Here is an 11,502-nt window from a genome sequence, read left to right on the forward strand (position 1 = left end):
AGTGTCTGTACTGTAACATGCTATAGGTAACATTAGTGTCTGTACTGTAACATGCTATAGATAACATTAGTGTCTGTACTGTAACATGCTATAGATAACATTAGTGTCTGTACAGTAACATGCTATAGATAACATTAGTGTCTGTACAGTAACATGCTATAGATAACATTAGTGTCTGTACTGTAACATGCTATAGATAACATTAGTGTCTGTACTGTAACATGCTATAGATAACATTAGTGTCTGTACTGTAACATGCTATAGGTAACATTAGTGTCTGTACTGTAACATGCTATAGATAACATTAGTGTCTGTACAGTAACATGCTATAGGTAACATTAGTGTCTGTACAGTAACATGCTATAGATAACATTAGTGTCTGTACTGTAACATGCTATAGATAACATTAGTGTCTGTACAGTAACATGCTATAGATAACATTAGTGTCTGTACAGTAACATGCTATAGATAACATTAGTGTCTGTACTGTAACATGCTATAGATAACATTAGTGTCTGTACTGTAACATGCTATAGATAACATTAGTGTCTGTACTGTAACATGCTATAGGTAACATTAGTGTCTGTACTGTAACATGCTATAGGTAACATTAGTGTCTGTACTGTAACATGCTATAGGTAACATTAGTGTCTGTACAGTAACATGCTATAGATAACATTAGTGTCTGTACTGTAACATGCTATAGATAACATTAGTGTCTGTACTGTAACATGCTATAGATAACATTAGTGTCTGTACAGTAACATGCTATAGATAACATTAGTGTCTGTACTGTAACATGCTATAGATAACATTAGTGTCTGTACTGTAACATGCTATAGATAACATTAGTGTCTGTACTGTAACATGCTATAGATAACATTAGTGTCTGTACTGTAACATGCTATAGATAACATTAGTGTCTGTACTGTAACATGCTATAGATAACATTAGTGTCTGTACTGTAACATGCTATAGATAACATTAGTGTCTGTACTGTAACATGCTATAGATAACATTAGTGTCTGTACTGTAACATGCTATAGATAACATTAGTGTCTGTACTGTAACATGCTATAGATAACATTAGTGTCTGTACTGTAACATGCTATAGATAACATTAGTGTCTGTACTGTAACATGCTATAGGTAACATTAGTGTCTGTACTGTAACATGCTATAGGTAACATTAGTGTCTGTACTGTAACATGCTATAGATAACATTAGTGTCTGTACTGTAACATGCTATAGATAACATTAGTGTCTGTACTGTAACATGCTATAGATAACATTAGTGTCTGTACTGTAACATGCTATAGATAACATTAGTGTCTGTACTGTAACATGCTATAGATAACATTAGTGTCTGTACTGTAACATGCTATAGATAACATTAGTGTCTGTACTGTAACATGCTATAGATAACATTAGTGTCTGTACTGTAACATGCTATAGATAACATTAGTGTCTGTACTGTAACATGCTATAGATAACATTAGTGTCTGTACTGTAACATGCTATAGATAACATTAGTGTCTGTACTGTAACATGCTATAGATAACATTAGTGTCTGTACTGTAACATGCTATAGGTAACATTAGTGTCTGTACTGTAACATGCTATAGGTAACATTAGTGTCTGTACTGTAACATGCTATAGATAACATTAGTGTCTGTACTGTAACATGCTATAGATAACATTAGTGTCTGTACTGTAACATGCTATAGATAACATTAGTGTCTGTACTGTAACATGCTATAGATAACATTAGTGTCTGTACTGTAACATGCTATAGATAACATTAGTGTCTGTACTGTAACATGCTATAGATAACATTAGTGTCTGTACTGTAACATGCTATAGATAACATTAGTGTCTGTACTGTAACATGCTATAGATAACATTAGTGTCTGTACTGTAACATGCTATAGATAACATTAGTGTCTGTACAGTAACATGCTATAGATAACATTAGTGTCTGTACTGTAACATGCTATAGATAACATTAGTGTCTGTACTGTAACATGCTATAGATAACATTAGTGTCTGTACTGTAACATGCTATAGGTAACATTAGTGTCTGTACTGTAACATGCTATAGATAACATTAGTGTCTGTACAGTAACATGCTATAGATAACATTAGTGTCTGTACTGTAACATGCTATAGATAACATTAGTGTCTGTACTGTAACATGCTATAGATAACATTAGTGTCTGTACAGTAACATGCTATAGATAACATTAGTGTCTGTACTGTAACATGCTATAGGTAACATTAGTGTCTGTACTGTAACATGCTATAGATAACATTAGTGTCTGTACTGTAACATGCTATAGGTAACATTAGTGTCTGTACTGTAACATGCTATAGATAACATTAGTGTCTGTACTGTAACATGCTATAGATAACATTAGTGTCTGTACTGTAACATGCTATAGATAACATTAGTGTCTGTACTGTAACATGCTATAGATACCTTCTGATCTCAGGCTAAGTGCTTCACATCTCTGTTTGGGTTTTGACTGACAGACGTTCTGAACTGGAGCATCTCGCTCGACAAAAGGTTGCGCTCATCCCTCCAGCTAATTGGGCAACTTCTGCAAATGTTTTGTTGTCTGAGTGAGGAGAACGCAATAAATGAAGCGGACTCTATGTATTTTGAAAGATGAGACATTGAGGATTATAATAAATACCCCTTTGATGTCATGCAAGCAAGACAAACATCTGTGAGTCCCAATGTGCACTTCACATTTCCATATCATAAAACTCATGTCATATATAGTGTCAACGTTTATGATGACAATGTTTGATGTACAGTTAGCCTACAAGGTGACCTCCTGTCATACCCTGGGTTGTTCTGAACAGAACCAGCCTGTTAGTTAATTGTGAAGACAACTGGCCATTGAACACGCACCTGAATGCACTCTTCATCATTTCTATGTGCACCAAAATCACCATCCATTTCTCTGAATTGTGTAATGAAAGCATGACACTGTAAGATCCTATTTTATAACTTAGCTAGACATGCTGGTAATACAACAAGCTAACAAATGATGCCTGACCCCGATTGGGATTTATAATGGACCGTTTTGGGATTGTGTAAACAACAACAGTAATTGTGTGATGGGGGATGCAGGGTTGTGTTCCAAACAAAACAACTACAAGTTTGCTTTCTCTAGTTCCTCAACGGTACAGCTAGGAGAGCTAAAACAAATAGTTGAAGACTCTTCTTTGAGTCATAAAAGTGCATTAAAATGACTTAGGAACTGTGGACACGTTGGAGACTCCAGTTAGTCCTCTCACTCAAACCCTTGTATTTTTTTGGTCTTATGTTGAACCTACCCCACATTTTCCCAGAATATTCTTATCATGTTACTGAACGTGTCCAGAGTATTTTCAGATTTTGTTATCAACAAATGCGGCAAAAAGTCCAGTAAATGTAAAATGCACATCAAATCAACAGTGTAATGTTTGGATTCAGTCTTGTGTCAGTTGAACTGTTGTGTCCTCACTTTCGGTCTAATCATTCTCCCATTATCTCCAAACTGGTCCCTTTCAATTTCCTCGTTATGCATATGCTTTTCATATTTCTACTGTAAGAAACATTTCAATTTAGCTCTATCCATATAGGCCAATTCTCAAGAGTGTAAAGGGTTAACCTTTCAGCCCTCTCTGAAGAGCCAGGTATCAGTTTAACCAATGAAGACAATCCCTTTAACATGCTGACACTACCTCATCCCTTTAAGACAATACCACTACGGCTCAGTGTGAAACAGAGCCATAGCCCCCTCCCCTAAGCACTTGAAGTAGAGTAATAACTTAAGTATTGCATATGGTGATAGCTATCCTAGCCCTTTTCTTGGCTAGGTGGAAGTTCCCCAATGTAGAGATACATCTATCAACAATATTGAGACTGATAAGATGTGCCTAGGGCATAGGGGCTAGGGGAGGTGCCTAGGGCGTAGGGGCTAGGGGAGGTGCCTAGGGCATAGGGGCTAGGGGAGGTGCCTAGGGCGTAGGGGCTAGGGGAAGTGCCTAGGGCATAGGGGCTAGGGGAGGTGCCTAGGGCGTAGGGGCTAGGGGAAGTGCCTAGGGCATAGGGGCTAGGGGAAGTGCCTAGGGCGTAGGGGCTAAGGGAAGTGCCTAGGGCATAGGGGCTAGGGGAAGTGCCTAGGGCGTAGGGGGCTAGGGGAAGTGCCTGGGGCATAGGGGCTAGGGGAGGTGCCTAGGGCATAGGGGCTGGGGAGGTGCCTAGGGCGTAGGGGCTAAGGGGAAGTGCCTAGGGCATAGGGGCTAGGGGAAGTGCCTAGGGCATAGGGGCTAGGGGAGGTGCCTAGGGCGTAGGGGCTAGGGGAAGTGCCTAGGGCATAGGGGCTGGGGAAGTGCCTAGGGCGTAGGGGCTAGGGGAAGTGCCTAGGGCATAGGGGCTAGGGGAGGTGCCTAGGGCGTAGGGGCTAGGGAAGTGCCTGGGGCATAGGGGCTAGGGGAAGTGCCTAGGGCATAGGGGCTAGGGGAGGTGCCTAGGGGCGTAGGGGCTAGGGGAAGTGCCTAGGGCATAGGGGCTGGGGAGGTGCCTAGGGCGTAGGGGCTAAGGGAAGTGCCTAGGGCATAGGGGCTAGGGGAAGTGCCTAGGGCATAGGGGCTAGGGGAGGTGCCTAGGGCATAGGGGCTAGGGGAAGTGCCTAGGGCATAGGGGCTAGGGAGGTGCCTAGGGCATAGGGGCTAGGGGAAGTGCCTAGGGCATAGGGGCTAGGGGGAGGTGCCTAGGGCATAGGGGCTAGGGGAGGTGCCTAGGGCATAGGGGCTAGGGGAAGTGCCTAGGGCGTAGGGGCTGGGGGAAGTGCCTAGGGCATAGGGGCTAGGGGAGGTGCCTAGGGCGTAGGGGCTAAGGGAAGTGCCTAGGGCATAGGGGCTAGGGAAGTGCCTAGGGCATAGGGGCTAGGGGAAGTGCCTGGGGCATAGGGGCTAGGGGAAGTGCCTAGGGCATAGGGGCTAGGGGAGGTGCCTAGGGCATAGGGGCTAGGGGAAGTGCCTAGGGCATAGGGGCTGGGGAAGTGCCTAGGGCATAGGGGCTAGGGGGAGGTGCCTAGGGCATAGGGGCTAGGGAAGTGCCTAGGGCATAGGGGCTAGGGGAAGTGCCTAGGGCATAGGGGCTGGGGAGGTGCCTAGGGCATAGGGGCTAGGGGAAGTGCCTGGGGCATAGGGGCTAGGGGAAGTGCCTAGGGCATAGGGGCTAGGGGAAGTGCCTAGGGCATAGGGGCTGGGGAGGTGCCTAGGGCATAGGGGCTAGGGGAGGTGCCTAGGGCATAGGGGCTAGGGGAAGTGCCTAGGCATAGGGGCTAGGGGAGGTGCCTAGGGCATAGGGGCTAGGGGAGGTGCCTAGGGCGTAGGGGCTGGGGAAGTGCCTGGGGCATAGGGGCTAAGGGAGGTGCCTAGGGCATAGGGGCTAGGGGAAGTGCCTAGGCATAGGGGCTAGGGGAAGTGCCTAGGGCATAGGGGCTAGGGGAAGTGCCTAGGGCATAGGGGCTAGGGGAAGTGCCTAGGGCGTAGGGGCTAGGGGAAGTGCTAGAGCTAGATCACACTAGATCTGCTGAACCCCTTTTAACCTCCACTAGCCTGGAACAGCCTTTACAGCCCTCAGAGATAATAGCACCGGTCACTCCCCTGTCACTCCCCTGTCACTCACCGGTCACTCACCGGTCACTCACTGGTCACTCTCCTGTCACTCCCCTGTCACTCCCCTGTCACTCACCGGTCACTCCCCTGTCACTCCCCTGTCACTCACCGGTCACTCCCGGTCACTCCCGGTCACTCCCCTGTCACTCCCCTGTCACTCCCTGGTCACTCCCCGGTCACTCCCCTGTCACTCCCCGGTCACTCCCCGGTCACTCCCCGGTAATTCCCCTGTCACTCCCCTGTCACTCCCCTGTTACTCCCCGGTCACTCCCCGGTCACTCCCCGGTCACTCCCCTGTTACTCCCCTGTCACTCCCCGGTCACTCCCCGGTCACTCCCCGGTCGCTCCCTGGTAATTCCCCTGTCACTCCCCTGTCACTCCCCTGTTACTCCCCGGTCACTCCCCGGTCACTCCCCGGTCACTCCCCGGTCACTCCCCTGTCACTCCCTGTCACTCCCTGGTCACTCCCCAGTCACTCCCATGTCACTCCCCGGTCACTCCCCGGTCACTCCCCGGTCGCTCCCTGGTAATTCCCCTGTCACTCCCCTGTCACTCCCCTGTTACTCCCCGGTCACTCCCCGGTCACTCCCCGGTAATTCCCCTGTCACTCCCCTGTCACTCCCCTGTTACTCCCCGGTCACTCCCCGGTCACTCCCCGGTCGCTCCCTGGTAATTCCCCTGTCACTCCCCTGTCACTCCCCTGTTACTCCCCGGTCACTCCCCTGTCACTCACCGGTCACTCCCCGGTCACTCCCCGGTCACTCCCCTTTTACTCCCCGGTCACTCCCCGGTCACTCCCCGGTCACTCCCTGGTCACTCCCCTGTCACTCCCTGTCACTCCCTGGTCACTCCCCTGTCACTCCCCTGTCACTCCCCGGTCACTCCCCGGTCACTCCCCGGTCGCTCCCTGGTAATTCCCCTGTCACTCCCCTGTTACTCCCCGGTCACTCCCCGGTCACTCCCCGGTCGCTCCCTGGTAATTCCCCTGTCACTCCCCTGTCACTCCCCTGTTACTCCCCGGTCGCTCCCTGGTAATTCCCCTGTCACTCCCCTGTCACTCCCCTGTTACTCCCCGGTCACTCCCCTGTCACTCACCGGTCACTCCCCGGTCACTCCCCGGTCACTCCCCTATTACTCCCCGGTCACTCCCCGGTCACTCCCTGGTCACTCCCCTGTCACTCCCTGTCACTCCCTGTGTATGTGTGTGTGTGTGTATGTGTGTGGTGTGTGTGTGTGTGTGTGTGTGTGTGTGTGTGTGTGTGTGTGTGTGTGTGTGTGTGTGTGTGTGTGTGTGTGTGTGTGTGTGTGTGTGTGTGTGTGTGTGTGTGTCTGTGTATGTATGTGTGTGGTGTATGTGTGTGGTGTGTGGTGGGGTGTGTAGTGTATGTGTGTAGTGTGTGGTGAGGTGTGTATGTGTGTGTGGTGTGTGGTGGGGTGTGTATGTGTGTGTGTGTGTGTGTGTGTGTGTGTGTGTGTATGTGTGTGTGTATGTGTGTGTGTATGTGTGTGGTGTATGTGTGTGGTGTGTGGTGGGGTGTGTAGTGTATGTGTGTGGTGTGTGTGTGTGTGTGTGTGTGTGTGTGTGTGTGTGTGTGTGTGTGTGTGTGTGTGTGTGTGTGTGTGTGTATGTGTATGTGTGTGGTGCGTGGTGGGGTGTGTATGTGTGTGTGTGTGTATGTGTGTGGTGTGTGTGTGTATGTGTGTGATGTGTGGTGGTGTGTGTGTGTGTGTGTGTGATGTGTGGTGGGGTGTGTGTATGTGTGTGATGTGTGGTGGGGTGTGTGTGTGTATGTGTGTGGTGTGTGGTGGGGTGTGTAAGTGTGTGGTGTGTGGTGGGGTGTGTAAGTGTGTGGTGTGTGGTGAGGTGTGTTTATGTGTGTGTGTATTTGTGTGGTGTGTGGTGTGTGGTGGGGTGTGTATGTGTATGTGTGTATGTGTGTGGTGTGTGGTGTGTATGTGCGTGGTGTGTGGTCGGGTATGTGTATGTGTGTGTGTGTATGTGTGTATGTGTGTGTGTATGTGTGTGGTGTGTGGTGGGGTGTGTATGTATGTGTGTATGTGTGTGGTGTGTGGTGTGTATGTGTGTGTCTGTATGTGTGTGTGTATGTGTGTGTGTATGTGTGTGGTGTATGTGTGTGGTGTGTGGTGGGGTGTGTAGTGTATGTGTGTGGTGTGTGGTGAGGTGTGTGTGTGTGTGTGTGTGTGTGTGGTGTGTGTGTGTGTGTGTGTGTGTGTGTGTGTGTGTGTGTGTGTGTGTGTGTGTGTGTGTGTGTGTGTGTGTGTATGTGTATGTGTGTGGTGTGTGGTGGGGTGTGTATGTGTGTGTGTGTGTATGTGTGTGGTGTGTGTGTGTGTATGTGTGTGATGTGTGGTGGGGTGTGTGTGTGTGTGTGTGATGTGTGGTGGGGTGTGTGTGTATGTGTGTGATGTGTGGTGGTGGTGTGTGTGTGTATGTGTGTGGTGTGTGGTGGGGTGTGTAAGTGTGTGGTGTGTGGTGGGGTGTGTAAGTGTGGGGTGTGTGGTGGGGTGTGTATGTGTGTGTGTGTATGTGTGTGGTGTGTGGTGTGTATGTGTGTGGTGTGTGGTGGGGTGTGTATGTGTATGTGTGTATGTGTGTGGTGTGTGGTGTGTATGTGCGTGGTGTGTGGTGGGGTGTGTATGTATGTGTGTATGTGTGTGGTGTGTGGTGTGTATGTGTGTGTGTATGTGTGTGGTGTGTGGTGGGGTGTGTATGTGTGTGGTGTGTGGTGTGTGTATGTGTGTGGTGTGTGGTGGGGTGTGTATGTATGTGTGTATGTGTGTGGTGTGTGGTGTGTATGTGTGTGTGTATGTGTGTGGTGTGTGGTGGGGTGTGTATGTGTGTGGTGTGTGGTGTGTGTATGTGTGTGGTGTGTGGTGGGGTGTGTATGTATGTGTGTATGTGTGTGGTGTGTGGTGTGTGTGTCTCCCAGTGGGGAGGTGCAGATGTTTCCTGGGTGGAAGTGCTGACTCGTGCCGAGGAGGCATCTTCCCACTCCTGCAGTTGTGTGTGTGTGTTTGTTTTTGTTACCTTGCCCCTCCACTCCTGCAGTAGTGTGTGTAACTCTCCCTCCTTGGCGTAGACGCTGGCTGTGTGTCCTAAGGCATTGGTCTGCAGGGGTTTGGCACCTGCACAGAGAGAGAGAGAGAGGTTAGGGGTCAAAGGTTAGGGGTCAGACTGCAGCATTTGGACTGCCCCACAGGGGAGAAAGAGGGGTCATATGCCACAGCAGCAGGAGGGTACAGTATATCAGTCACAGTTCAACACACAGATCAACACACAGTTCAACACACAGATCAACACACAGATCAACACACAGATCAACACACAGATCAACACACAGATCAACACACAGACCAACACACAGATCAACACACAGATCAACACACAGATCAACACACAGATCAACACACAGATCAACACACAGATCAACACACAGATCAACACACAGATCAACACACAGATCAACACACAGATCAACTGGCCCTTCAAGGAGAAAGAGACACATGCCAGAACACATAGCAGGACGTTACTACACACACTAAAGGGCCGAGCTAACCTCAGGAGAGATGGCACGTGTTACAGTATGTATGTGTATGTCAGTGATTGAGAGTGTGTGTCAGTGATTGAGTGTGTATGTCGGTGATTGAGAGTGTGTGTCGGTGATTGAGAGTGTATGTCAGTGATTGAGAGTGTGTGTCAGTGATTGAGAGTGTATGTCAGTGATTGAGAGTGTGTGTCAGTGATTGAGAGTGTATGTCAGTGATTGAGAGTGTGTGTCGGTGATTGAGAGTGTGTGTCGGTGATTGAGAGTGTGTGTCGGTGATTGAGAGTGTGTGTCGGTGATTGAGAGTGTATGTCAGTGATTGAGAGTGTGTGTCAGTGATTGAGAGTGTGTGTCGGTGATTGAGAGTGTGCGTCAGTGATTGAGAGTGTGCGTCAGTGATTGAGAGTGTGTGTCAGTGATTGAGAGTGTGTGTCAGTGATTGAGAGTGTGTGTCGGTGATTGAGAGTGTATGTCAGTGATTGAGAGTGTGTGTCAGTGATTGAGAGTGTATGTCAGTGATTGAGAGTGTGTGTCAGTGATTGAGAGTGTATGTCAGTGATTGAGAGTGTGTGTCAGTGATTGAGAGTGTGTGTCGGTGATTGAGAGTGTGTGTCGGTGATTGAGAGTGTGTGTCGGTGATTGAGAATGTATGTCGGTGATTGAGAGTGTGTGTCGGTGATTGAGAGTGTGTGTCGGTGATTGAGAATGTATGTCGGTGATTGAGAGTGTGTGTCGGTGATTGAGAGTGTGTGTCGGTGATTGAGAGTGTGCGTCGGTGATTGAGAGTGTGCGTCAGTGATTGAGAGTGTGCGTCGGTGATTGAGAGTGTGCGTCAGTGATTGAGAGTGTGTGTCAGTGATTGAGAGTGTGTGTCGGTGATTGAGAGTGTGTGTCAGTGATTGAGAGTGTGTGTCGGTGATTGAGAGTGTGTGTGTGTCAGTGATTGAGAGTGTGTGTGTGTCAGTGATTGAGAGTGTGTGCGTGTGTGAGAGTGTGTGGCAGTGAGGGATGCTGGTTGTGTTGTCAGTAAGGGTGGTTATCTGTGTGTGTGTTTACCTGTTATGTGTGTGTGTATGTTTACCTGTTGTGTGTGTGTGTGTATATATAATCGATGCCGTACATGGTCGTAGTGTCGGTGTGAGCGAAGACCAGCGAGATTAATCGCCATGGTGATTATAGATAAAAACCTAAACGCCGTCCTGCTCTCAAACCAATCGATCGCAATGATAAAAAACATAAAGGACAAAAGCAATATAACAGCTGACACACACACCCTCACAGCTCCCCTCACCTACCTCACACACTCTGCCCCCCTCTGTTTCCAACATAATAAATAGCATCATTTAGGCCTTTAATATCGGCCCAACCCTCTGGGCCAAGGATAAACCCTAACGACCACTAACCCTCAGAGAGAAAGAGAGAGAGAGAGAGAGAGAGAGAGAGAGAGAGAGAGAGAGAGAGAGAGAGAGAGAGAGAGAGGGGTGAAAGAGCGAGAAAGAGGGGAGAGAGAGAGCGAGAGTGAAAGAGAGAGCGAGGAAGAGGAGAGATAGAGATAGAGAGAGGGGGAGAGAGAGATGAAGAGGAGAGAGAGATAGAGGGGGAGAGAGAGGGGGAGAGAGAGAGCAAGGAAGAGGAGAGATAGAGATGAAGAGGAGAGAGAGAGAGAGAGAGAGAGAGAGAGGGGGAGAGAGAGAGGGGGAGAGAGAGAGAGAGAGTGGGGGAGAGAGTTACATACACACACAGACTCACACACACAAACAAACAATAACTATATTGAAACAGATGCAATACAACTAAAGCAGTACATCCACGTTACAAAACCCCCTTTATTAAGTCCTGCTTCATTAGTAATGGCTATTAGGAGTTCTCTACCTCCCTCCCCCCTCCCTCTGTTCTTCCGGTCCTCTCCCTCTCTATTTCCAGTGCAGCTGGTGGGACAGGGGCCCTGCTGGTCTGTGTGTGTGTGTGTGTGTGTGTGTGCCCCTGAGTGTCTAACCCCTCTGGTCAGGGCCATGCTCCGCTCCATTACTCTCTGCCAGGCCTGTGGGGCCCTGTGTGGAGCCTGGGGGCTGGGTAGAGAGCTTCCCCAGGCAGGTTGAAGGCTGCTGGGGCAGGGGCCGGCTTGAGGTGGGCCTACAGACGGTGATGGATGGAGGCCTGAGACTAAGGGCCAACTGATGCCAAGAGAGCAAGCCAACGCACAAGGATCACACACACAGGGGAAATAAATACACACACACACACATCTACCAATACGC

Source organism: Salmo salar, chromosome ssa20 (assembly GCF_905237065.1).
Source record: "Salmo salar chromosome ssa20, Ssal_v3.1, whole genome shotgun sequence".
Taxonomy (NCBI): Eukaryota; Metazoa; Chordata; class Actinopteri; order Salmoniformes; family Salmonidae; genus Salmo; species Salmo salar.